Consider the following 26062-nt stretch of genomic DNA (forward strand, 5'->3'; position numbering starts at 1 on the left):
CAATCTCTTACTTCTGACCACTCCTCCAATTCTACTGTGGGTTCAACTCTTCTAAGCTCTGGAGTATTGCAAAGAGAACGCCACACCTATTCTGCCATATGTGGTCAGAGTATATTGACAACTGAAAAGGTGCTGAATATCTCCACTCATCTTTCATTCAAAAGCTCTATTCATCTGTCACTTCAGTGTCAGTGTGAAGTAAATCCCTGAGCCCTCACGGCCTTGGGACTAAAGTGTGTCAAAATTCACATCTAGCTTCCATGAGGGAATGAATAGGACAGCTTAGGCTGTGCATATTTATGTGAATGGAGCTATATCACTGGGAAACAGGATATAAAGAAAGGATGGTAATGTTTATCAATGCCCGTGGATAGTTTCCTGAATGGCCAATTTACAACAGGCAAAAAGAATGCAAGGAAGTCTTTTGACTGCTTCATTTGGACTTTTTGGTAGTTCATGTTATTCTGTTATATCAGCTCCTGAAGAAGGATTGGCAGATCCAAAGCATCGAGCTTTTATTCAAAAAGTCTTGTAACAACAATACATTTTTAAACGTTTGAGACATATGTACAAAGAGATTAAAACTTGTCTACTTTTTAACACTAGAGACTATCTCGTCCTTTTTTTAGTTTCCTGAGTGGCCAATTTACCAGCAGGGGAGTTGGATCAGAGCAGTGCCTAGTCATCATTTCAATCAGCTTGGCACAAACTTCTAATACTCCTCCTGCTCCTGATCCTTCATCTCTTTTGAAACACTGACCCTGTTCAGATGACTCGCTAAGCCACGTTGGTTAAGCGCTTTGAGTTACACATGATGAATGAGCATGTTGTGTGAACCATTCCTATCCATGGTGGCTACATAACCATGGTTTAAACATGCTCACTAACCATTTGCTGCAAAAGGGTTAGTGGTTTAGTGTGTTGTCTGAACAGGCCCGCTATCAAGGAAGCCCTTGTCTGTTTTTGGAAAATTGGAGGATTGCTTGGTACCCTTTAGCTTATTCGATTGTTTTAAACAACAACAACAACTATGGTCGGTCAAATCTGATTTCTTTCCCCCCCTTTTTTAAAATCAGTTTCTCAGTCTTCGGTTTACCCTGAACTTGAAGAACTTTTCCCATCTTAAATTTGGTTTAACTCCAATTTTTCAGCTAAAAGCTTGCTTTAACTGGACAGAGAGCTTCAGCTATTGCGCAGGATAAAACTGAAATTCAATTATTATTATTATTATTATTATTATTATTATTATTATTGCTTGTGCACTTTTTTGGGCATTTCTCCTAATACATGTATTTTGTGTGCAATTTTTTTGTAAGCAACTTGTCTAATATGCATTTTATCATGATTTTCACTAATTTATGCATTTTATGTGCACTTTTCCATGATATACAATTTGTGTACACACTTTCTGACTGGAGAACTCTATGGCAACATTCTGAGAAGTGCATATTTAGAAGGATAACCGAGTTTCAGCTTACATACAGATTAAAGTGCAAAATTATCAAAGGTTACTTTAAAACTCAAACTGGATGGATTTCTGCCACATCCCTAGCTCCTTATATTTAGTCTTTATAGCCAATACTGCAGCATGGCATGTCGATCTACTAATTTATAAATGAGTGCACCAATAAATCTTATGAACCGCTGAGAGATTCTATTAAGTTTAGCAGTATATTATTATTATTATTATTATTATTATTATTATTATTATTATTATTATTTACATTTGTATACCGCCCCATAGCCAAGGCTCTCTGGGTGGTTTACATAGGATAATAACACTTAAAAACAATATACAAAAATTTCAAATCACAAAAACATACAAAACCAAACCCAGGCTAGTTACATATTGCTAAATGCCTGGGAGAAGAGAAAAGTCTTGACCTGGCACCAAAAAGATAACCATGTTGGCACCAGGCGGGCCTCATCAGGGAGATCGTTCCACAATTGCAGGGCCACCACAGAAAAGGCCCTTTCTCTTGTTGCTGTCCTCTGAGCTTCCCTTGGAGTAAGCAACCAGAGGAGGACTTTGGATGTTGAGCGCAGTGTACGGGTAGGTTCATGTCAGGAGAGCCATCAGGTATTGTGGTCCCGAGCCATGTAAGGCTTTATAGGTTAAAACCAGCACCGTGAATTGGGCTTGGAAACATACAGGCAGCCAATTTTTCAACTAACTAACTAAATAAATGCAATTTCAACAAAGTCCCCTGTTCCTCAGATCTAGTATCAGAAGGGATGTATGAGAATTTTGTTTCAGTTCACAAATTGCTCAATATTGCTCAGTTTGCAATCCTGAACGAGAACTCCAAAAATGTAAATTGTGTTCGCTTTCACAAAATATGAACCTGAAAAATGCACAAGTTTCTCCAAATGCACACCTTCCTTGAAATGGGCCGCTTCCTCAAAATGGACCACTTCCTCAAAATATGCAACTTTTAAATCATGCATGCTTTAGTCCAAGGAGGAAATATGTGCAAATTTGAGGGATTTTTTTGTGCAACTTTCACATTGGATAGCTGTTCGATTTGTACAGTTTTAAATTTGCACAAAACGAACAGCAATCACAAATGAGATGGCAAATCAAGGAGAGAAGAGCAGTGAGCTGAGGTTTGGATGATCTTGGCAAACTCATTCGTTTGCACATCTCTAAGTAAGCTTCTCTTGTTTGCTCATGCCTAAGCATCATTTCTTTTATAAGCGCCAAAGATCAGATGCCTAACTCATTTGCTCCCTTACATTCTGAGCCATGTAGTTCCTGTTAGAAGTGCTGGCTCAGAGTCTGCCAGGCATATCAGTGCCTTTGATGATTATGGTGTTGCACCCTTCCTTACTTCCTACTGCAATTCTATTCCATACCCTGTTAGCTTGTCTTTCCCATGATACTGGAAAATCTGGCAGAAGTAAGGATGGCGAAGAAATGGACTCAGTTTGCATTTCACTGCAAACTTGCTTAATTTTACCCTTACAAGCCAATATGTGATCCAATACTCAATTATCCTCCAAAATTCACACTTCTCTGAAATTTGCAATGGAATTCTCCAATTAAAAATGAATGCAAACTCTGTATATTTGGGGAACGTGCACTTACAATGTGTATGTTTGTGAAAATAACATTCAAAATACATTATATTTATTTTGAATAAATTATTATGGTTTTAATTTTTGTGAACCGACCAGAGAGCTTCGGCTATTGGGCAGTATAAAAATGTAATAAACAAATAAATAAATAAATAAATAAAATTATATTAGAAAAAATGGTTTGCAACAAGTGCATATTTGGTGAGACTGCTTACAAAAATTTATTTATTTATTTATTTATTTATTTATTTATTTATTTATTTATTATTGCATTTATATCCCACCTTTTTTCCTCCAAAGAACCCAAGGTGGCGTATATAATCCTCCTCCTTTCCATTTTATCCTCACAACAACAACCCTGTGAGGTGGATTCGGCTGAGACTGTGTGGCTGGCCCAAAATCACCCAGTGGGCTTCCATGGCTGAGTGGGGACTAGAACCCGGATCTCCCGACTCCCAGTCCAATACTTTAGCCACTACACCACACTGGATTAATAATAATAATAATAATAATAATAATAATAATAATAATAATAATAATTTGTTACCTGCCTCTCCCTCTGGATCGAGTGAAATGGGTTAGGTGAAATGCTCACAAATGTGTGCACATTTTCATGCACAGATTTTAAAATCAGTTCTCAAAGTTTGGGACAAACTGAATGTAAGACTGATTTTTTTTTTAAATCAAAGTTCAGATGAACCTAATTTAAGATGGGGAGGAGAAAATGTGAGCAATTAAAATTGACATATTCATCCATCTCTTTAGTGAAGGAATGCTGGTACTTGTAGTTCTTGAGAGAGCATGCCAGATATAGAGGCACAGTTCTCTCTCCCCGACAAACTACAGCCCCTTAGGCAGCCTTTTCTGACTTGATGCTCTCCAGATGTGTTGGACTAGAGCTCCCATAATCTCCAGGAGCTGTAGTCCAACACATCTGGAGAAAGCCAATCAGGGAAGTTTGCCATAAGAGTTTCCTGTACAAGCATACACACCATCTCTCTCTTCTAGAGGTGGGATGATCCAGCAGCTCACTGCCCATACTGTGTACATGAGTATAACTCATGCAGGTGTCATAGGGCTAATCTACACCTGCAGGCATTTCGGCATGGAAGAAGGATGCTTCTGAATGTTCCCTGCTTTTCCGATCAGCACTCATGAGGCACATGGACTGATGTGTACCACAATTTCAGGGGGTGCCATTGTGGGAGCACATGTGCCCCTTACACCACTTGCGCATGTGGATCAACAGAAGTGTGTGGTGCAGATGACGTGGCTATGGGTCAGAGATTTTTTTTTTAATGATTCATGAGGCATGCACATGAGCGCAGACGTGCAGCAACACATGGTGGATAGGAACTCCATCAAACATATGATTGTATTAAAAAAAATCAGGGGCACAAAAGAGACAAGCTCTGGTGCTTAGAGAATATATATATATATATATATATATATATATATATATATATATATCCAAAGGTGCTCAACGTTTCGGACTGGGAGTCCTTCATCAGGAGCTATAACAATTCAAAATAAACAAGTGTAAATAGAAAAAAGGAAAGAGGAACAACACCCAGAAACTAAATTACATTCTTTGAAAAATTGTTTTGTGAATCACAACTATTCTTTTTTTTCCTCTTCTATTTTTTAAAATTTTTAAATTTGTTATTATTAAACAATATACAACAAACACAAAAACAACAAATAAAATCACTTAATACATAAACATAAAATTGCCTTAATATCGTATATTCAAATTTAACCTATTAAACATATTTATACTAAACATAACAGTGCTCCCCCCACCACAGGATCTCATTCCTGTTTCCAAAAACTCATAGTTTCATCTGTTGGTGGTTTCCCACTTCCTTTAAAGAACATAAACTCTAGGAACTTTTTCCATATACCCTCAAAATCATTCGTTTTTACTATACCTCTTTTCATTTTAATATTACATGTCAATTTATCATTTATAGCAATGTCCCACACTTCTTTATACCATTCTTCAATACAATAGTCTCCTTGCATCTTCCAGTTCCTAGCTACAATCAACCTCGCAGCCGTCAGCAGGTTAGTTATCAGTTCTTTCGCTTCTTTATTACATTTAAGTTCTTCTTGCAGTGAGAGTAATGCAATCCTTGGTGTAACCTCTACTTTAAATCCCACAATCTGCTCAATCTCAAAGAACACCATCTTCCACAACTTTTGCACATGTTTACAATCCCGCCACAACTATTCTTGTATATAAGATATGTTGTTATCAGAAAATTGCATGGAAAATTTCCAGCCTTTGTACCTTGTCAGTCCGACAGGGTAGGTATTATAGCTTATTATTCCTAATGGACAGATATTACAACACACACACACACACACACGGCTGTAAAACACACTGATACCCATCCAAAACATGTGGGGGAAATGGTGGACAGGTCCACTCCCTCACACCTCCGACACCCATGCACACGCCCCTCACAGCTGTTTGGCTGTTTGCTGAGCCCGGAACTCAGGGCAAACAGCAACGGCCTCGCGAAGGGGGCGGGCACATGACAAATGTTCTTTGGATTGAACACGAGGGAGCTGGAAAAACCACGACAAATGCAGTCAGGGATATTCCGGGAAAACTGAGTAGCCGAGATCCCCATGGTAGCAGGTCAATGTCATGTGCCCCGTTGGTGATGACTGTGATACAATCCTGCAGTAAATGGCTGGTGAAGACTCCCCCACAGTTAGAAAACCTACTAACATAGGGTATCACAATTTACCTCTTCTTTTCCTGGCGCACGCTCAGAGCCAAACTACAGGCTACACTAATCACAACATATAGCCGAGATTTATCTACCTTTTTACTCTTGTGTAAGCACACACAGGAACGCCATACTCCGAAAGGGGAGGATTACACCTCCCCCCCCCCACACACATTCCTCATTGATTTTGATCTCAGGTGGATCAACAAGGAAAAACGTTTCCATTGGAGTCAAAGGAGGTTTTTCTTGTTCTTTTTGAAATCCCCTCCCCCTTATGTATGGAATTTCTGGCAAAAGTGGGTACAGGGAAGGTTTAACCCTCCCCTCCTAAAGCGTGGTGGTCCCAATTAGAACCGGGTCCATGCACGCTTACACGAGAAGAAATAAAACTTTCAGGCTCAGCTCCATGCTCCATGATTAGCGCAACGTGGAGTTTGGTACTCTGTGTGCAGCATTTCCACGTTGCCTCTCAGAAGGTTTCAGCAGCTTAACCTGGGTCAAGAAGAAAGAAACTGCTCCAGGGGGAGCTTGAGAAATCATGCAGAGTTTGCTGACTTTGTGCGCCTGCTTTTAACCACCAAAACAGAGAAGACTCTGGTGTCTTCAAAAGGCAATCTGAACAAGTTCAAAGAACTGTGGGCTCTATGCGTTACAATACTTATTTTTAGGCTATTTCTTTGATACTCTGTGCACCCTAAGGGTGCTGAAGAGATATCTGTAGTTTCTTACACAGAGAATCCGTTTGCACCTACATGTATATAGTCTCCAATCTGGCTTGCAAGCAAAATGAAAACAACACAAATAGAATAAAACAGTGTTGCTTCTTCTGTTCCAATGCTGCAGCAATTCCCACATGATCTGAGTGGCCCAGATGGATAAACAGATATGGGAATATAAATTTGTACACACATCATAGAATCATAGAATAGTAGAGTTGGAAGGAGCCTATAAGGCCATCGAGTCCAACCCCCTGCTCAATGCAGGAATCCACCCTAAAGCATACATGACAGATGGTTGTCCAGCTGCTTCTTAAATGCCTCTAGTGCTGGAGAACCCACAACCTTCCCAGGTAACTAGTTCCATTGTCGTACTGCTCTAACAGACAGGAAGTTTTTCCTGATGTCCAGCCAGAATCTGGCTTGCTGTAACTTGAGTCCATTATTTCGTGTCCTGCACTCTGGGATGATCGAGAAGAGATCCTGGCCCTCCTCTGTGTGACAACTTTTTAAGTATTTGAAGAGCGCTATCATTTCTCCTCTCAATCTTCTCTTTTCCAGGCTAAACATTCCCAGTTCTTTCAGTCTCCCTTCATAGGGCTTTATTTCCAGACCCCTGATCATCCTGGTTGCCCTCCTCTGAACACGCTCCAGCTTGTCTGCGTCCTTCTTGAATTGTGGAGCCCAGAACTGGACGCAATACTCTAGATGAGGCCTAACCAGGGCCGAATAGAGAGGAACCAGTACCTCATGTGATTTGGAAGCTATACTTCTATTAATGCAGCCCGAAATAGCATTTGCCTTTCTTGCAGCCATATCGCACTGTTGGCTCATATTCGGCTTATGATCTACAACAATGCCAAGATCCTTCTCGTTTGTAGTATTGCTAAGCCAATGCTCCTCCTCCATCCTCAAGTACAATTTATAATTGAGCTTCATTTGCCAGCCCACACCCAGAAAATGAAGCTCAGGTTGGCCGCTGATGACCTCTGGTTAAAACTGGTCATTTCCTAGAATGCCATGACTTCAGCATTTCTAAGTAAATAATAAGGTAAAGGTTTGAACATGCACAATGTATGCCCATTTGGAAGGGGTGAGGATGACTTTGTATAATGGCTTTTGTCAATAAACTGAGACTGAGGGCCTTGCTAGACGAGGCCTTAGCGTGCTGTGAGGCCCGGTTTCCCTGCTGTGCGTCCAGATGACGCACAGGGGAATCTGGGGTCAAGGTGCACTGAAGCCTCCTTTAACGCGCCATAAGCAAAGTTGCTTATGGTGCGCCTTTTCTGCAGCCCTGGCCTGAGGCCGGGGCTGCAGAACGTCTAGCAAGGTCCGTGGCTTTTTGCGGCTACTCGCTTACTCGCGAGTAGCCAGGAAAAGCCACGGACTGGGCACAGCGCTAAGCGCTGTGCCCATTGGGCCGGGGGGATCCTGGGGGGGAGATAGGGGGGAAGGCCGGACTGGCAGGAGAGGGGGAGGGTGGAGAGCGACACAGGGGACGGGGAGGGAGGGTGGAGAAAGAGTGGGCAGGAGGCATGGGAGGGGATCAGGAGCGGATGGGGGGGCTTAATTAAAAGAAAACCCACTTACCTTGTCCGGAGTCTTCAGGGCGCACGTGGCCCCTTTAACAACAACAAAAAATGGCCGATGCTACAAGGCTTCCGCAGTCCCTGCGCGTCGGCCATCTAGGAGGTGGGGCGGCGCGCGCTAAAGTTAGTGCACCATCGCCCCACCTCCATGCCGGCTTATCCGGCAGGGTCTAGCAAGGCCCTGAGACATTGTAGGTGGGTTTAAGAAAAGGGTTGGAGGACTATTGCTGCTATTAGAACATATATCAAAAGAACTCTACACCTCTCAGTTCTCCTTTGAATGCATGGGATGTATGAGAAATTCATTTCAGTTCATTTTTTGCTCAGATATACCCAGTCTTCACCTTCTGGATCAGATACAGACTCGGACGCAGTCTGTGATCAAAGTCTGTATATTCCTGAGCTAGCAATGTGTGATTCGTGGACCAAAAATGTGTTTAATGGCATAATATGCTAAATATGCAAAATATGCAAGAAAAAGGCATACATTTGAAAAATGCACACAGATATGCTTTAATCAATGGGACAAGAATTAAGTATATTTCAAAGATTTGCAGAACTGATGCATTCATTTGGAATACATGCAACAATACACATGGCTTTTCATGTGAAAAAAACCCAAAAAACAAAGTTCGCAGTATGATATAAACTCAAGTCAGAATGGGCTGTAAGATGGAATTTGAAAAACTCCAGTGAGCTTGAGTTTTGATTCACACATCCCTAGAGATAAGGAACATACCACAGCATCAAAATAAATAAATAAATGGAAGACATGTAGTTGATGGAGGCCTTACCTTTAATCCCAGGGTAATGGAAAATGGCAAGACCTAAAGCCTAGTTTATGTTGGTTGAATGCAAGTTCATAAAAACGACTCCATCAATACTATTATGCCCAATGTCATTCTTGACCTTCTTCTTGCGACAAAGAGCAAACCAATTTGGTCTGATTAAAGGGCAATGAGAGGCTCAACTGCAAGGGACTACAGAGTTTTAATTGCAACTTGTAGAATATTGTTATCACGAGGTGATGTGCGTGTGCATATATGAATGTAAAAGTGGCTTTCTGAGAGCTTACTCGACTTAATTTGCATAAACGTTTGGATTCCTTGTTGGGTGCATTTCCCTTCCTGCTGGAGATAAAGATAGATAGATAGATAGATAGATAGATAGATAGATAGATAGATAGAGAAGATAGATAGATAGATAGATAGATAGATAGATAGATAGATAGATAGATAGATAGATGATAGATAGATAGATAGATATTGCCCCGCTTCTCACACTATTGCCCCGCTCGTGCTCTTCGCTCCTCTGATGCCATGTTTCTCGCCTGCCCAAGGGCCTCTACTTCCCTTGCTCGGCTTCGTCCATTTTCTTCTGCTGCCCCTTACGCCTGGAACGCTCTTCCAGAACATTTGAGAACTACAAGTTCAATCGCAGCTTTTAAAGCTCAACTAAAAACTTTTCTTTTTCCTAAAGCTTTTAAAACTTGATGTTGTGCGGACTTTATACTGTTAGTTTTACCCTACCCTGTGCCTGCTTACCCTACCCTGTGCCTGTTTGCATTCTCTTCTCCTCCTTATTGTTTTACTATGATTTTATTAGATTGTAAGCCTATGCGGCAGGGTCTTGCTATTTACTGTTTTACTCTGTACAGCACCATGTACATTGATGTTGCTATATAAATAAATAAATAAATAATAATAGATAGGCCAAAGGATGTGAAGGGAGAAAGGTCAAACTAGACATGTGATCTACCCAGAATATCTAAAACGCAGTGGGAGAAAGATGTGATTTGTAGGGTAGTGTCCACCACTTCTATGCAGCACTTTCCAGCCATAGCAAATACACATACCTAGAATGCAATTCTAGGCTTCATAAACATAGAGTCCAGGTCATGAGAAGCAATGGAACCACTCTATTCTGCTTTGGTCAAGAAGAGCTATGTTGGATCACACCAATGGTGTATCTAGTCCAGAATTCTGTTCACATAGTGGCCAGCCAGATGCCTGTGGGAAGCTGCCAAATAGGTTATGAGTGCAATAACACCTTCTCACTTATGTTAGGGTGACCATATTTTGGAAACCAAAAAGGAGGACAAAATGGCCGCCCTCAGGAGGCGTGGCCACCCCAACATGCCCACCCCCAAGGCGGAGCCAACTCAACATGTCCGGCCCCCAAGGGGGTGTGGCCTCGGTCACATTTATTTATTTATTACATTTTTATATGCATTATTATTATCATGTGCATTAATTAGTTCAATGCTCTCCCACAGACACCGACCCACCTGCCATTCCTCTCCTTTTAAAAATTAATTAGATTAGTGCAATGCTCTCCCACAGACCCACACCCACCTGCCCTTCCCCTCCTTTAAAAAATCAATTAGATTAGTGCAATGCTCTCCCACAGACCCACACCCACCTGCCCTTCCCCTCCTTTAAAAAATTAATTAGATTAGTGCAATGCTCTCCCACAGACCCACACCCACCTGCCCTTCCTCTCCTTTAAAAAAATAATTAGATTAGTGCAATGCTCTCCCACAGACCCACACCCACCTGCCCTTCCTCTCCTTTAAAAAAATAATTAGATTAGTGCAATGCTCTCCCACAGACCCACACCCACACCCACCTGCCCTTCCTCTCCTTTTAAAAATTAGATTAGTGCAATGCTCTCCCACAGACCCACACACACCTGCCCTTCCTCTCCTTTAAAAAATTAATTAGATTAGTGCAATGCTCTCCCACAGACCCACACCCACCTGCCCTTCCCCTCCTTTAAAAAATTAATTAGATTAGTGCAATGCTCTCCCACAGACCCACACCCACCTGCCCTTCCTCTCCTTTAAAAAAATAATTAGATTAGTGCAATGCTCTCCCACAGACCCACACCCACCTGCCCTTCCTCTCCTTTAAAAAAATAATTAGATTAGTGCAATGCTCTCCCACAGACCCACACCCACACCCACCTGCCCTTCCTCTCCTTTTAAAAATTAGATTAGTGCAATGCTCTCCCAAAGACCCACACACACCTGCCCTTCCTCTCCTTTAAAAAATTAATTAGATTAGTGCAATGCTCTCCCACAGACCCACACCCACCTGCCCTTCCCCTCCTTTAAAAAATTAATTAGATTAGTGCAATGCTCTCCCACAGACCCACACCCACCTGCCCTTCCTCTCCTTAAAAAAAATTAATTAGATTAGTGCAGTGCTCTCCCACAGACCCACACCCACCTGCCCTAACCCTCCTTTAAAAAAATAATTAGATTAGTGCAATGCTCTCCCACAGACCCACACCCACCTGCCCTTCCTCTCCTTTAAAAAAATAATTAGATTAGTGCAATGCTCTCCCACAGACCCACACCCACCTGCCCTTCCTCTCCTTTTAAAAATTAATTAGATTAGTGCAATGCTCTCCCACAGACCCACACCCACCTGCCCTTCCTCTCCTTTTAAAAATTAATTAGATTAGTGCAATGCTCTCCCACAGACCCACACCCACCTGCCCTTCCTCTCCTTTAAAAAATTAATTAGATTAGTGCAATGCTCTCCCACAGACCCACACCCACCTGCCCTTCCCCTCCTTTAAAAAATTAATTAGATTAGTGCAATGCTCTCCCACAGACCCACACCCACCTGCCCTTCCCCTCCTTTAAAAAATTAATTAGATTAGTGCAATGCTCTCCCACAGACCCACACCCACCTGCCCTTCCCCTCCTTTAAAAAATTAATTAGATTAGTGCAATGCTCTCCCACAGACCCACACCCAAACCCACCTGCCCTTCCCCTCCTTTAAAAAATTAATTAGATTAGTGCAGTGCTCTCCCACAGACCCACACCCACCTGCCCTTCCTCTCCTTTAAAAAATTAATTAGATTAGTGCAATGCTCTCCCACAGACCCACACCCACCTGCCCTTCCCCTCCTTTAAAAAATTAATTAGATTAGTGCAATGCTCTCCCACAGACCCACACCCACCTGCCCTTCCTCTCCTTTAAAAAATTAATTAGATTAGTGCAATGCTCTCCCACAGACCCACACCCACCTGCCCTTCCCCTCCTTTAAAAAATTAATTAGATTAGTGCAATGCTCTCCCACAGACCCACACCCACCTGCCCTTCCCCTCCATTAAAAAATTAATTAGATTAGTGCAATGCTCTCCCACAGACCCACACCCACCTGCCCTTCCCCTCCATTAAAAAATTAATTAGATTAGTGCAATGCTCTCCCACAGACCCACACCCACCTGCCCTTCCCCTCCTTTAAAAAATTAATTAGATTAGTGCAATGCTCTCCCACAGACCCACACCCACCTGCCCTTCCCCTCCATTAAAAAATTAATTAGATTAGTGCAATGCTCTCCCACAGACCCACACCCACCTGCCCTTCCCCTCCTTTAAAAAATTAATTAGATTAGTGCAATGCTCTCCCACAGACCCACACCCACCTGCCCTTCCCCTCCATTAAAAAATTAATTAGATTAGTGCAATGCTCTCCCACAGACCCACACCCACCTGCCCTTCCCCTCCTTTAAAAAATTAATTAGATTAGTGCAATGCTCTCCCACAGACCCACACCCACCTGCCCTTCCCCTCCATTAAAAAATTAATTAGATTAGTGCAATGCTCTCCCACAGACCCACACCCACCTGCCCTTCCCCTCCTTTAAAAAATTAATTAGATTAGTGCAATGCTCTCCCACAGACCCAGACCCACACCCACCTGCCCTTCCCCTCCTTTAAAAAATTAATTAGATTAGTGCAATGCTCTCCCACAGACCCACACCCACCTGCCCTTCCCCTCCATTAAAAAATTAATTAGATTAGTGCAATGCTCTCCCACAGACCCACACCCACCTGCCCTTCCCCTCCTTTAAAAAATTAATTAGATTAGTGCAATGCTCTCCCACAGACCCACACCCACCTGCCCTTCCCCTCCATTAAAAAATTAATTAGATTAGTGCAATGCTCTCCCACAGACCCACACCCACCTGCCCTTCCTCTCCTTTAAAAAATTAATTAGATTAGTGCAATGCTCTCCCACAGACCCACACCCACCTGCCCTTCCCCTCCTTTAAAAAATTAATTAGATTAGTGCAATGCTCTCCCACAGACCCACACCCACCTGCCCTTCCCCTCCTTTAAAAAATTAATTAGATTAGTGCAATGCTCAATGGGCTTCTATTGGAGCGTCCCCGTGGAGGAGACGCTCCAATAGAAGCCCACAGGGGCGGCGCGTTTCCCAATCAAACAAACAACCCCCCTCCCGGCTTAAGACCCGCCTTCCTACCTGATCCAATCGCGTCTGGATTAGGTAGGAAGGCGGGGTCTTAAGCCGGGAGGGGGGTTTTTTCCTTGTTTGGGAAATGCTCCGGCCGCATGGGCTTCTCTATTGGAGCGTCCCCGTGGAGGAGACGCTCCAATAGAGAAGCCCATACGGCCGGAGCGTTTCCCAATCAAACAAACAACCCCCCTCCCGGCTTAAGACCCGCCTTCCTACCTGATCCAATCGCGTCTGGATCAGGTAGGAAGGCGGGTCTTAAGCCGGGAGGGGGGTTTGTTTGTTTCCTTGTTTGGGAAATGTTCCGGCCGCATGGGCTTCTCTATTGGAGCGTCTCCTCCACGGGGACGCTCCAATAGAGAAGCCCATGCGGCCGGAGCGTTTCCTAAACAAGGAAACAAACCCCCGCCTTCCTACCTGATCCAATCGCGTCTGGATCAGGTAGGAAGGCGGGTCTTAAGCCGGGAGGGGGGTTTGTTTCCTTGTTTGGGAAATGCTCCGGCTGCATGGGCTTCTCTATTGGAGCGTCCCCGTGGAGGAGACGCTCCAATAGAGAAGCCCACGCGGCCGGCCCGTTTCCCAATCAAACAAACAACCCCCCTCCCGGCTTAAGACCCGCCTTCCTACCTGATCCAATCGCATCTGGATCAGGTAGGAAGGCGGGTCTTAAGCCGGGAGGGGGGTTGTTTGTTTGATTGGGAAACGGGCCGGCCGCGTGGGCTTCTCTATTGGAGCGTCTCCTCCACGGAGACGCCCTAATAGAAGCCCCGAGAGCCGCGTGTTTCCCAAACACGGAAACACCCGTCTTGGCTCCCCTGGCTTTCTATTGAGGCCTCTCCTTGGTCGCCATGGTGGCGACGACCAAGAAGAGGCCCCGATTTCCCGGGCAAAAGGCCGGGGGAGGCCATTTCCGGCCGGACGGGGATTTACCCCCCGATTTCCTGGCCCGTCCGGCCAAATCCGGGCGTTTGGTCACCCTGACTTATGTTCCCCAGCAACTGGCATATGGAGCCATACTGCCTCTGAATCTGGAGGTGGTCTGTAGTGTGGTCAGCTCCACCCCTTCTGGAGAAGCTGCAAGCCCTCGCCTGATTTTATAACCCAAGACTTCTGTGAGGCCAGGGAGATGAAGGTTCTGCTGAGGTCTCATACATGACCGTCATCCTCCTTTTCTGGATTATTGGGTGCCTGTTTACTTTCTCAGGAACACACAAGCCAAAGGAACGTGTGCTCCACCATTTATGAAAAGCTCCTGGCAGACTGCTTCTATGGATGTTTTCACAAGCTCTGTGGACTTGATAGTCTTCATCCTTTCTATTACCGTACTATAATTTGCTACTACAGCTCACTTTGCCTGTGTTGGCTCTTTTAAGTGGATTTTTTTAAAGTAGAACTTCTTTTAAGTAGAATTAAAAGAAAGTAGATCTTTTAAGTTGGCTCTTTGGGCGGTTTTGTGAACTGCCCAGAGAGCTCCGGCTATTGGGCAGTATAGAAATGTAATAAATAAATAAATAAATAAATAAATAAATATTTATTATTTTATTTATTTTATTACATTTATATACCGCCCCCCCAGCCGAAGCTCTCTGGGCGGTTTACAACAATTAAAAATAGTAGACATTAAAAGTATACAAAAATTTAAAAAAACATAAAAACAGTATAAAAACAACAACAGTATTCATTTAAAACAACAATTCTGGGGTCCATTAAAACAAACTTAATGATATTAAACCTAAATAAATAAAATTCATTAAATAAAATCTAATGAATACTTGCGTATTTGGTTTTAGTGGATCTACTGATATGGAAAACGGGACCTATGAGGAAACACTGAACAAAGTGAGTATGTTTGGCCTGGAGAAGAGAAGATTAAGCCCCCACCACCCAAAAGACATTTCTTTAAATATGTGTCGTCGTCCCCTCTCTCTTCATTTTTAATGAAAAAATATCACCCATTTTCACTAGCCAAATTCAATAGGTATAGCTTATTCCTTGCACGGAAATGACTATGTTTTACTAGCCTGCTGTGTCATTCTAAAGATAAGGCATGTCAGAAAAAAAAGGTGGTGACCCTAATTCCATACTGGCTCTGTTCAGACAACACGCTAAACCATGGTTAGGCCACTAACCCTTTTGCAGCAAACGGTTAGTGATCATGTTTAAACCGTGGTTATGTATCCACTATGGGTAGGAATGGTTCACGCAACACATTAAGCCATCATGTTTATCTCAAAATGCTTAACCACCATGGCTTAGCATGTCGTCTGAACAGGGTCACTACAAATATGGTTGAATACACAACGATTCAAACTTGGACTTTTAAGACCTAAGCACTCAAGACTAAGACACTTTCACTTTTCCCCACATTCATATCATAAGTTCTTTTCATCCTGTTTATGAAGATATTTGGGGAGTTTTTGGGAAGCTCTTATGAAAACACACACGAATGGAATTAAATCCCCCCCCATCCCAACCTAGGAGATGCTTTCACTGCAAGAGAAGATAGAACCAACCGGCCACCTTACACAAAAGTAGTTTATTTCAGGAATAATACCCCACCAGCTGTATTGGCATTTTGTAGGCACTGAGCATGCTGTCAGCTTTGAATAATTACAAAATAAATAAGTGGTGTTACTTCTAGCTTTTAGCACCAGAGCTTTGGTGGGAAGGTCCTATACTGGCGTGGGAATTTTAAGTAGTGTGATTGTCATTCATTCACCAGGATTTCTGCCAACGGCAGAAGTATAACATGGGGATGGGCTAGATCTCCTGAAATTCCTCCACTCAGCCTGATATTTTTCAGCCCAGTCCACATCCTAGTAATTGCAGTGGGTGCTTAATTAATTTAGGCACCATGTACGTAATAGCAATGTTGGCTTAAAATTAATTTTTAAGGCATCTGTGTCAGAGGCATAAGCCAAATGGAATTTACAGCCGTTTAAAGAATCTACCTTCTTGGGTTTAATTGAAATGTGGACGAGCAGGGATTAATCTGTCCTCAGTTGCACTAATCCATGCAAGTTCACTGCAACATTGCATATGCCATTGCTAAGCCCTGCTATCCCACATGTGGAAATGAGGCTGATATTTTAGGAGTAGGGAAGAGTTGCACAATCCAGATGAAGGAGTGTTGCACAAACAGCCTTACTGCAATTGCTAGTTCCCATGTTTCCAGTTATGGGGGACTATCCAACGCTGCTCAAGTACCAGCAGGACCCACCGCTAGAGCTACAGGGAATTCGTGCTTTGGGCCAGAACTGGGAATAAGCAAAAAGGCTCCTTTCCGAAATGGTGCAAGTAAGTGGAGCTCACGCAACACAGCTCCGCCAACTTGTTGCAGTCCAGAAACAAGCATTTCCATTCATTTTGGCACCTTCTTTATGAAGAGCTAAATCCCAATTGCACCAGTTGTTGGTCCTGCTTGTGCAACAGGATCAGTATTTATTTATTTATTTATTTTATTACATTTCTATACCACCCAATAGCCGGAGCTCTCTGGGCAGTTCACAAAAATTAAAAACATTCAAAGTATAAAACAACAGTATAAAACCATAATATAAAATACAATATAAAAGCTCAACCAGATAAAAACAGCAGCAATGTAAAATTACAAATTTAAAACAACAAGTTAAAATTTATTTATAGACTGTTAAAATGCTGGGGGAATAAAAAGGTCTTCACCTGGCATCTAAAAGCATATAATGTAGGTGCCGAGCGAACCTCCTTAGGGAGCTCATTCCACAGCCGGGGTGCCACAGCAGAGAAGGCCCTCCTCCCGGTAGCATCCACATTTGATATTACCCATAGGCTAATTCTGTTGAGTTATGGCTTTAGAAGCTGTTTAGTTATTGCACAGACTGGGTTTCTGGCATATAACCTTTTGTGTTAAGTCTCTGTCTGGGCCCTACAGAGACTAGCAGAGATTACAGCGGTTCTCAGCCAAGTCAGCAAAGACGTGAATTAAGACAGAGATTTATGTAGGTTAAAATAAACCTTTTTACTGGCAAATAAATATATAATTTAGTTATGGCAGTACAGATACAAATACTTACAAACGGTCAGTCAATACAGCTCACATGAGGGACATGGAAGTTATACAGGATAATGAGCATGAAAACACATTTACTTTTATAGACAACCTGTACAATGATGCAACTCCTTGCAACCCTTAATTGAAGACAATCAGTTAGACAATTATTCAATTATGACACTCAATGTCCAGGTGTAGAGTTGACTTTTAAGTTTCTGCTGAGTCTTCTGTTCCTCCAGATCCTCAGCAATTAACAAATCAATGGAAAACATAACCAGGATCCATTCCAGGATCCAACAAATGCATGGCTGCCTGCAAAACCCTGGAAGTTGCAGGGTGTTTTTTCTGTCTAAAATGCATAGAATTGGGCCTGAAGTGTGGTGTGTGTGAAAATCCAGCCCTTTTGAGGCCAGACGGATCCCCGTTGCCCCCCACCTGGCTCAACCTGCATTTGTGTATTGAGTTGTGGGCTTTTCCCGAAATCTGGGGAGTTTTGCTGGCTCCTACCCACCTCCCAAAAGAAAGTTGTGCAAATTGCAGCTGCTCACCATGCTGCCACGGGTGCCCAGCCCTGCTTGTGGCACTATGTGAACTTCTTTGCAGCTCAGCGAGCACCCAACGAAGCTGAGAGCCCATCCACTCTCACCCAGAGCCTACATTACTGTGCACAATGGAGGCTCCGGAAATTACGGAGCCCTCTCCCGTACAATCCACCCCACACATTCAGGTCCTCTGGGGAGAATTTACTTCAGCCAGCTAAAGCTAGGATGACAACCGTTACCCAGAGGACCTTCTCTTCTGCCTCTCCCAGACTGTGGAATGGCCTGCTGGGAGAGATCTGTCAACTTAACAGTCTTTCTGAATTTAAAAAAGCTATAAAGATGGATCTCTTCCAGCAGGCCTACCCAGTTGGTTTTTAAAATGTCTTAAAAGATTTTGAGATTTTAATAATGTATTGGTTTTGATGTTTTTAATCAGTTTTATGTATTTTATATTTTTGTGTTCAATGTTGTTCCCTGCCTCGATCCAGAGGGTGAGGCGGGTAAATAATAATAATAATAATAATAATAATAATAATAATAATAATAATAACAACAACAACAACAACAACAACAACAAAAATCCTAACTTGCATAAATGGAAGTTGTAAAGGCCATAATTACGCAAGATTGAAGGTGTGAATGAACGCACCATGGCCCAGCAAGCTGGGTCCAGAGGGGGGCAGACACAGGAGGGTCAGTTGGACTCCCAGACCCAGTCTGATGCCCACAACATCTTTAAAGGTCACTGGTGGCCAGAGCTTTGCCATAAAGTCATTAAGGTACCAGGGCATCTTTCAAAGCTGGGTAGTGGCAATCCTATTACTCAGCCTGGTCCCGTCTGTGCATCACTTCACAGTGCGATATGGCTGCAAGAAAGGTCAATGCTATTTTGGGCTGCATTAATAAGAAGTATAGCTTCTAAATCACGTGAGGTACTGGTTCCTCTCTATTTGGCCTTGGTTAGGCCTCATCTTGAGTATTGCATCCAGTTCTGGGCTCCACAATTCAAGAAGGACGCAGACAAGCTGGAGCGTGTTCAGAGGAGGGCAACCAGGATGATCAGGGGTCTGGAAACAAAGCCCTATGAAGAGAGACTGAAAGAACTGGGCATGTTTAGCCTGGAGAAGAGGAGAGGAGACATGATAGCGCTCCTCAAATACTTAAAAGGTTGTCACACAGAGGAGGGCCGGGATCTCTTCTTGATCCTCCCAGAGTGCAGCCCATGGAATAACGGGCTCAAGTTGCAGGAAGCCAGATTCCGGCTGGACATCAAGAAAAACTTCCTGACTGTTAGAGCAGTACGACAATGGAACCAGTTATCTAGGGAGGTTGTGGTCTTTCCCACACTAGAGGCCTACAAGAGGCAGCTGGCCAACCATTTGCCAGGGATGTTAGGTTACCATCTGTTAGGTTACGAGTTGTCCATAGTGCAGGCAGGGCAGTCGTCAAAGGTAGGTGTTGCTGGGCTCTGGCCCAGGGCCCACACCCCAACAGGGTCCCAGAGAAAACAGCTCTCTGGAGTTGCTCTTCCTCCTCACTACTGCAACCTGTTTGTTCAGCTGCCACTTTTTGTGGCCCAGACAATGGTGGTGGCAACAGATACCACGGCCTACTTGCTCACCAGCTCTCTGCCTATTAAGCAAGCAACTGGTAGCAATGATGAGGAAGAGGAGGAGGAACAAAAGCAGCTGGTGACAATGGCGGTGAGAAGGTAGACTCATTGGGCCTGTTCAGACAACACGCTAAGCCATGGTTAGGCCACTAACCCTTTTGCAGCCATTGATTAGTGAGCAAGTTTAAACCATGGTTATGTAGCCACCATGGTTAGGAATGGTTAACATGACACGCTAAATCATGGTTCACAGAACATGCTAAACTATAATGTTTAGCTCAAAATGCTTAACTGTCTTGGTTTAGCATGTTGTCTGAACATGCTCCTACCCATTGAGGGTGGGAGCTCACTCAAGCACTCCTGTCCATAGGCCCTGAAAAACCTAGACTTGGCGCTGAGTGCCTGCTTTGCCTATTTAGGCGAGGTGTACCACTGGGTAAATTTATTATGCTACATAACAAAAATGCTACTATTTGCCAATTCAAGAACTGTAATTCACTTCCCACCTCTGACTATCCCAGGCCCCCTCATTAACCATCTAGACAATATGGTCTGAAATAATAAACAACCAGAGTACTTTGCAGAAGCTGTGCTGCGTGCTTTTAATCAGCCGTGCTCAAAGATTTTTACAACCTATCTGACAAGGACTTATTATCACTATTATTTTAGCAGATGGGCTGGCAGGTGCATAAAGGATTCAAGCAGCGAGACCAAGATCAGGAAGCATGTCTGTACGCAGGGCAAAATTCTTAATTGTCACTATAAGAGGGTCATACATCATGAGCAGCAAATATCTGTGACCCAGGGCCTTGCTAGACCTACTGCCGAATCCGGCGGTGAGGAGGGGCCAGGCCACACTAGAAGTAGCGTGGCCTGTCGGCCCTGTCTACACCTAAGGCGTGACAGGGCCGAGGGAAGCCCCGTCGCGTCCTCCATTTCCCCCCCCGCCTTAAAGCGGCCGCATGTGCAGGAGCGCACCAACGGCCAGGTAAGTATATATATATATATTTTAAAAAGCCCCCCCACCTACTCTGGCCTTCGATCCCCCCTCTCCCCCCCCATGTCCCCACCTGCTATTTGCCGCCGCCGCCGATGTCCCCAGCCACTGTGTGCCGCCGCCACCGCTGATGAGGACAATGTCCCCAGCCGGCGTTTCCTGCTGTCTGTCCCCTGGCCTGTGATGCCTTTGAATCTGTATTTTCATTTTCAAATCAATTCTTCAATGTACTCACTCTACGCATTTTGGACAGTGTCCTTCGTCAGGAGCTGCATATGAAATAAGTAAAACTGCCAATTAGATACGCATTGACTTGAAAATGAAACATAAAACGATTCAAGGTTGAACGTGTAAAACAACTATAACTGACAATTAAATACGTAAAACATTTTAAAAGGGAAACATTGAATAGTTTAAGATTAAACGATGGACAACACCCATGTGAAACAGCAAATCGTCCAGATGCAAAACTTTAGCTGACGTCCAACATTAGAAACAAAACATTTGCCCATTAGCCTGAAATCACAACAAATGAACTGACCTGAAGAAGGAAATAGAGGAGAAAAACATGAAACAGTCGTTCCGCGGGTCAAAGACAAATAGCCCAAACAATAATAAAAAATGTTAAAACTTAATTATAAAATAAACTCTTGGGCTGTATGCCAGGCATCAGTTGCTTCTCAAAAAATCTCCTTCTGTTCTGCGCCAAGGTCACGTGGAAGCAATTTAAGTTAGTTTTCAAAAAATCAGCAACCTCAGTAGTCTTGTTGGTTGATCCTGCCAACACTCAGTTGTGATCACACTTCGTCATTTTTAATGTAATCTTGCATTATTTTCAATTTGTTTTGCCACGGGTTTTTGGTTTCGTTTTCTGGGAAGGATCAGTTTGTCTACTATTCCCCAACGCTTCTTTGAAATTCTTTTATCGATTACATGACTTCAGAACTAGAGAGTCATTCAATCACCTGGGTTCCAGGCTTTTTAAGGACAGACCCCTCCCCCCCAAAGTTCTCTCTTATTGAGTGATGCCTCTCCCTTTCTCCCTTTTTCTATTGCCCAAAAAACAACATTTCCTGGATAAAAACAAAACAAAAAAGCCAGAATCCTTGGTCTTTGGGGCAATAGAAAAAGTGAGAGAGACTAAGGATTCTGGCTTGTGTGTGTTTTGTGTATGTGTTCTGAACCAGTGCCTGGGCACAGTAATGGACTGGATGAGGGCTAATAAACTGAGACTCAATCCAGACAAGATGGAAGTGCTGTAAGCGGGTGGTTCATGTGTCCGGCGAGGTGATGTTTGCCCTGTCCTGGACGGGGTTACACTCTCCCTAAAGGATCAGGTCTGTAGTTTGGGGGTGCTCTTGGATCCAGAACTGTCACTTGAGGCACAGGTGAACTCAGTGGCAAAGAGCACCTTTTATCAGCTTAGGTTGATACATCAACTACGCCCTTATCTGGACAGAGATAGCCTAGCTACAGTTATCCATGCTCTGATAACCTCTCGTTTGGATTACTGCAATGCGTTATACGTGGGGCTGCCTTTGAAAATGGTCCAGAAACTTCAGCTGGTACAAAACAGGGCAGCCCTTTTACTAACAGGGACTGGCTGGTGAGATCACATTACGCCAGTCCTTTTCCAGCTTCATTGGCTGCCAGTCCAGGTCCGGGCCCGATTCAAAGTGCTGGTATTGACATTCAAAGCCCTAAACGGTTTGGGGCCAGGTTATTTGAAGGAACGCCTCCTCCCGTATGTACCTGCCCGGACCTTAAGATCATCTACAGGGTCCCTTCTCCATGAGCCCCTGCCAAAGGAAGTGAGGCAGGTGGCTACTAGGAGGAGGGCCTTCTCCGCTGCAGCACCCCGGCTGTGGAATGAGCTCTCCAGAGAGGTCCACCTGGCGCCTACACTGTACTCTTTTCATTGCCAGCTGAAGACCTTTTCTCTCTTTCAGTATTTTAACACTTAATTTTAACTTAAATTTAAATTTTACTGTTCTAACTCTGTATTTTAATCTTATATCAATTTTGCTGCGTGGTTTTATCCTGGTTGTGCTTTTTATACTGTATTTTGTATTGGTTTTTATTATTATTATTATTATTATTATTATTATTATTATTATTAGTTTTATTTAATACTTCAATACAATACATACATCAATACAATAAAAAACAATACTACATAATACATAAATTGTTATATATCATTTGATAACATATATTCTAACTTATTCTATTAACATAATCATACTTAACATAAAAGTGTACCTCCCACCACGGGATCTTATTCCTGTTTCCAAAATCTCATTGTTTCTTCTGGAGGTGCTCTCCCACTCCCCTTAGATAAGACAAATTCTAGGAGCTGTTTCCATATTCCCTCAAAATCATTTGTTTTTATCATTCCTCGTCTAACTTTTATATTACATGTTAATTTATCATTAATAGCAATATCCCATATTTCTTTATACCAATCTTCTACATGATAATCCCCTTGAACCTTCCAATTCCTAGATATCATTAACCTTGCTGCAGTTAACAAATTCGCTATCAATTCTTTTTTCTCTTTGCTACAATTTAATTCTCCGTATAATGATAACACTGCCACTATAGATGTCTCTTCAATCTCCATTCCTAAAATTTCTTTTATCTCATTAAAAGACCTAGGCAGGGTATTGAAGCTGCCCAGGAGAATTTCTACAAAGAATGGAGTGTCACCTTCCACTGGTGCTTCTTTCTGGTGGTGCTTCCTTCCCTCGCTTTTGCTACCAGCTGTCAACCAGGAACCCACAAGCAGGGCACAAGTGCAACAGCACCCTCCAACCCATGTTCTCTAGCAAGTGGTAGACTTAGGCTAACTGCCTCTGATACCGGAAGGAAATTCCACCATTTAACTAACCACTGGCCTGGTTCAGACAACACGCTAAACCATGCTGCTTACCCATTTTGTGGTTAAGCAGCATGGTTTAGAGTGTTGTCTGAACCAGGCCATTGTGTGAACAAGTCCTACCATTTATCTGTCCTGAATGTATCAACACCCATGGTATGACTCCAGGGCCATAGCGAACCCCAGGATCATCCTTGTGCGTCCACATGACGCACAGGGTATCCTGGGATCAGGGAGGGATCATCCCTCCCTTGCCCCGGGATATAGCCCTCCCCTTTGGCACCGTTTTTTCCTCCCCTTTGGCACACACAGAACGTGTGTGTGAATTGACCCAGAATTGACCCTGCTCCATGTGATTACTCGTGGGGAGCCGCACACGGGGTAGGGTGGGGGGACCGGGGAAAATAATTTAAATTTTTAAAAACACTTACCTTTAGCGCACGAGTGTTCGTGCGCTGCTTGTCCTTCAAAAATTTAAAATGGCGGACATGACGCCTCTCCTGCTGAGGCCATCGTGTGTCACGTGTAGACAGAGGAGGGATCTCGCATTAAACACAACACGAGATCTTCCATCCTTCATCGCAGGATAGCAGGAAGGTCTAGCTAAGGCCCAGGTTTTAGTATTATGAGAGAGGGAAGGAAATGTCTCCCTGTCCATCATCTCCACACTATGCATAATTTTGTACACCTCTATCGTGTTTATCCTTAACTTGCCTTTTCTCTAAGCTAAACAATCCCAGATGTTGCAACCTTAATGATTTTAGTTGCCCATTTCTCCACTTCTTACAACTTTATAATATCCCCGTTTAGCTGTGGTAGCCATAACTGTGCACAGTATTCCAAGTCTGGTTGCAATATAATATTTAAGGGCAATGTAATATTAGGAGACAAGAGATCACTCCACTGGAAGGGGGAATCTTCTTTCCTTCACTCTGCCATGGTAGTCAGACACAGTGGAGGGCATCAAAGACTCCATTTTGTAGGAGTGTCTCTAGGAAGCAAAGAATATTGGGGAGAAATCTGAAGACCTAGGCAGGACATTGAAGCTGCCCAGGAGAATTTCTACAAAGAATGGAGTGTCACCTTTCACTGTAACTCAGTAAGGCCCAAAAACAAAACACATACACAGAGAGAGAAAGAGAGAGAAAGAAAGAGAGAGAGAGAGAGAGAGAGAGTCTATTGGGAAGAAATTAAACAAAACGTTCTGGCCTTGTTTTTCCTCCTGACATTTCCTTTATACTGCTCTGCTGGAAAGCATTATGAAAGACAGCCTCAGTAAATTAAACTTGATCTCTGGGCAGGTTAAATGGCAATTAACCTTGCTCTTGTCACTGAGAAGACCTAACCTGGTGGCTGATATATTTCAAGATCGTTTTAGCTTGAGGAGGTGAGCTGGAGTCATTGAAGCAGACAAGCATGGTCGTGGCACAGCCCTTGGGAGAATTACATGTCCTGTGGGCTTTGTGCTCTGACGCCATTACCCAGCAGGTCGTGGCAAACTAGAAGTAGGGAGGGAAGGGAGGGAATCTCCCGCCTCTCTTCTCCTTGTGTTCTGCTGCTCCTTCCACCACAACTAGAGATGTCACAAGGTCCTGACTGAGTCTGGGAGTCCGATGGACTCCCCACATCCCTCCCCCTGAACCCAGTCAGATGCCCGTGTTCAGCGGTGGGGGTGGACAGCCACTAAAATTATGCACGAGGCTTCGCCACAACCTTAAAGGCTCCAATAGCTCCCCGGGCTGAACATCCTTTAATTTCTTTTCTCCAGTCCCATATAATTAGCATGACATTGACTGGTTGGACTTTGGGCAGATCTACTATGAAAGTGGTATGAAAGCAGTACATAAGAGGCAGGAGCCACACTACTGCTTTATAGTGGTATTGAAGTGTACTGATACCTGTTGGGGCCCACTGACACATAGGCCTTAGCTAGACCTAAGGTTTATCCTGGGGTTGTCCCGGGGTTGTCCCTGCCTGCTTCCGGGATATCCTGTGTGTCATTTACATGAACAGGGATGACCCCGGGACGATCCTGGGATAAACCTTTGGTCTAGCTAAGGCCATAGCATCTACCGCTTTCATACTGCTTTCACAGTGCTATATCCTGTTTGGTGTAGATCTGGCTTTTGTTGTATTGGGGGACTGCTATGTTGGATCAGGGAACCTTGAACCATGAAAAGACATTTCCATCTTCCTTAAGAAGTTCCGACTGAAGTGATGTCTGAAGAATATACAGTCCAGCAATTTGCTTGCTTTCTACTTAACTGCTTCTACACAATTTACTAGGAAGCATAAAACAGAGAACCCAGAAAGAATAAAGGTGCTAAAAAGTAGTGAAGTTTTTATCAGTACATTAAAATACAAGGTAATAATTCTAAGAAAAATAAAAACATTTTTCAAATCGTTTTATAAACACTTAAGTGAAACATTTTATTTATTTATTTATTTTAAAAAAAACTGTTTTCTGGTATGTTATGTACTACATCCACAAAGTTCCTTGCTGTCCGTGCTGAAAGTCTCCATCAGAATGAATTATGATTCCCTTGTTCCATCTGGCACCCAAGTAGCCTTTTTGATAAAAGTTCTGAAACAAAAGAAGAGGTTG

This window comes from Elgaria multicarinata, chromosome 5 (assembly GCF_023053635.1).
Source record: "Elgaria multicarinata webbii isolate HBS135686 ecotype San Diego chromosome 5, rElgMul1.1.pri, whole genome shotgun sequence".
NCBI classification, from domain to species: domain Eukaryota; kingdom Metazoa; phylum Chordata; class Lepidosauria; order Squamata; family Anguidae; genus Elgaria; species Elgaria multicarinata.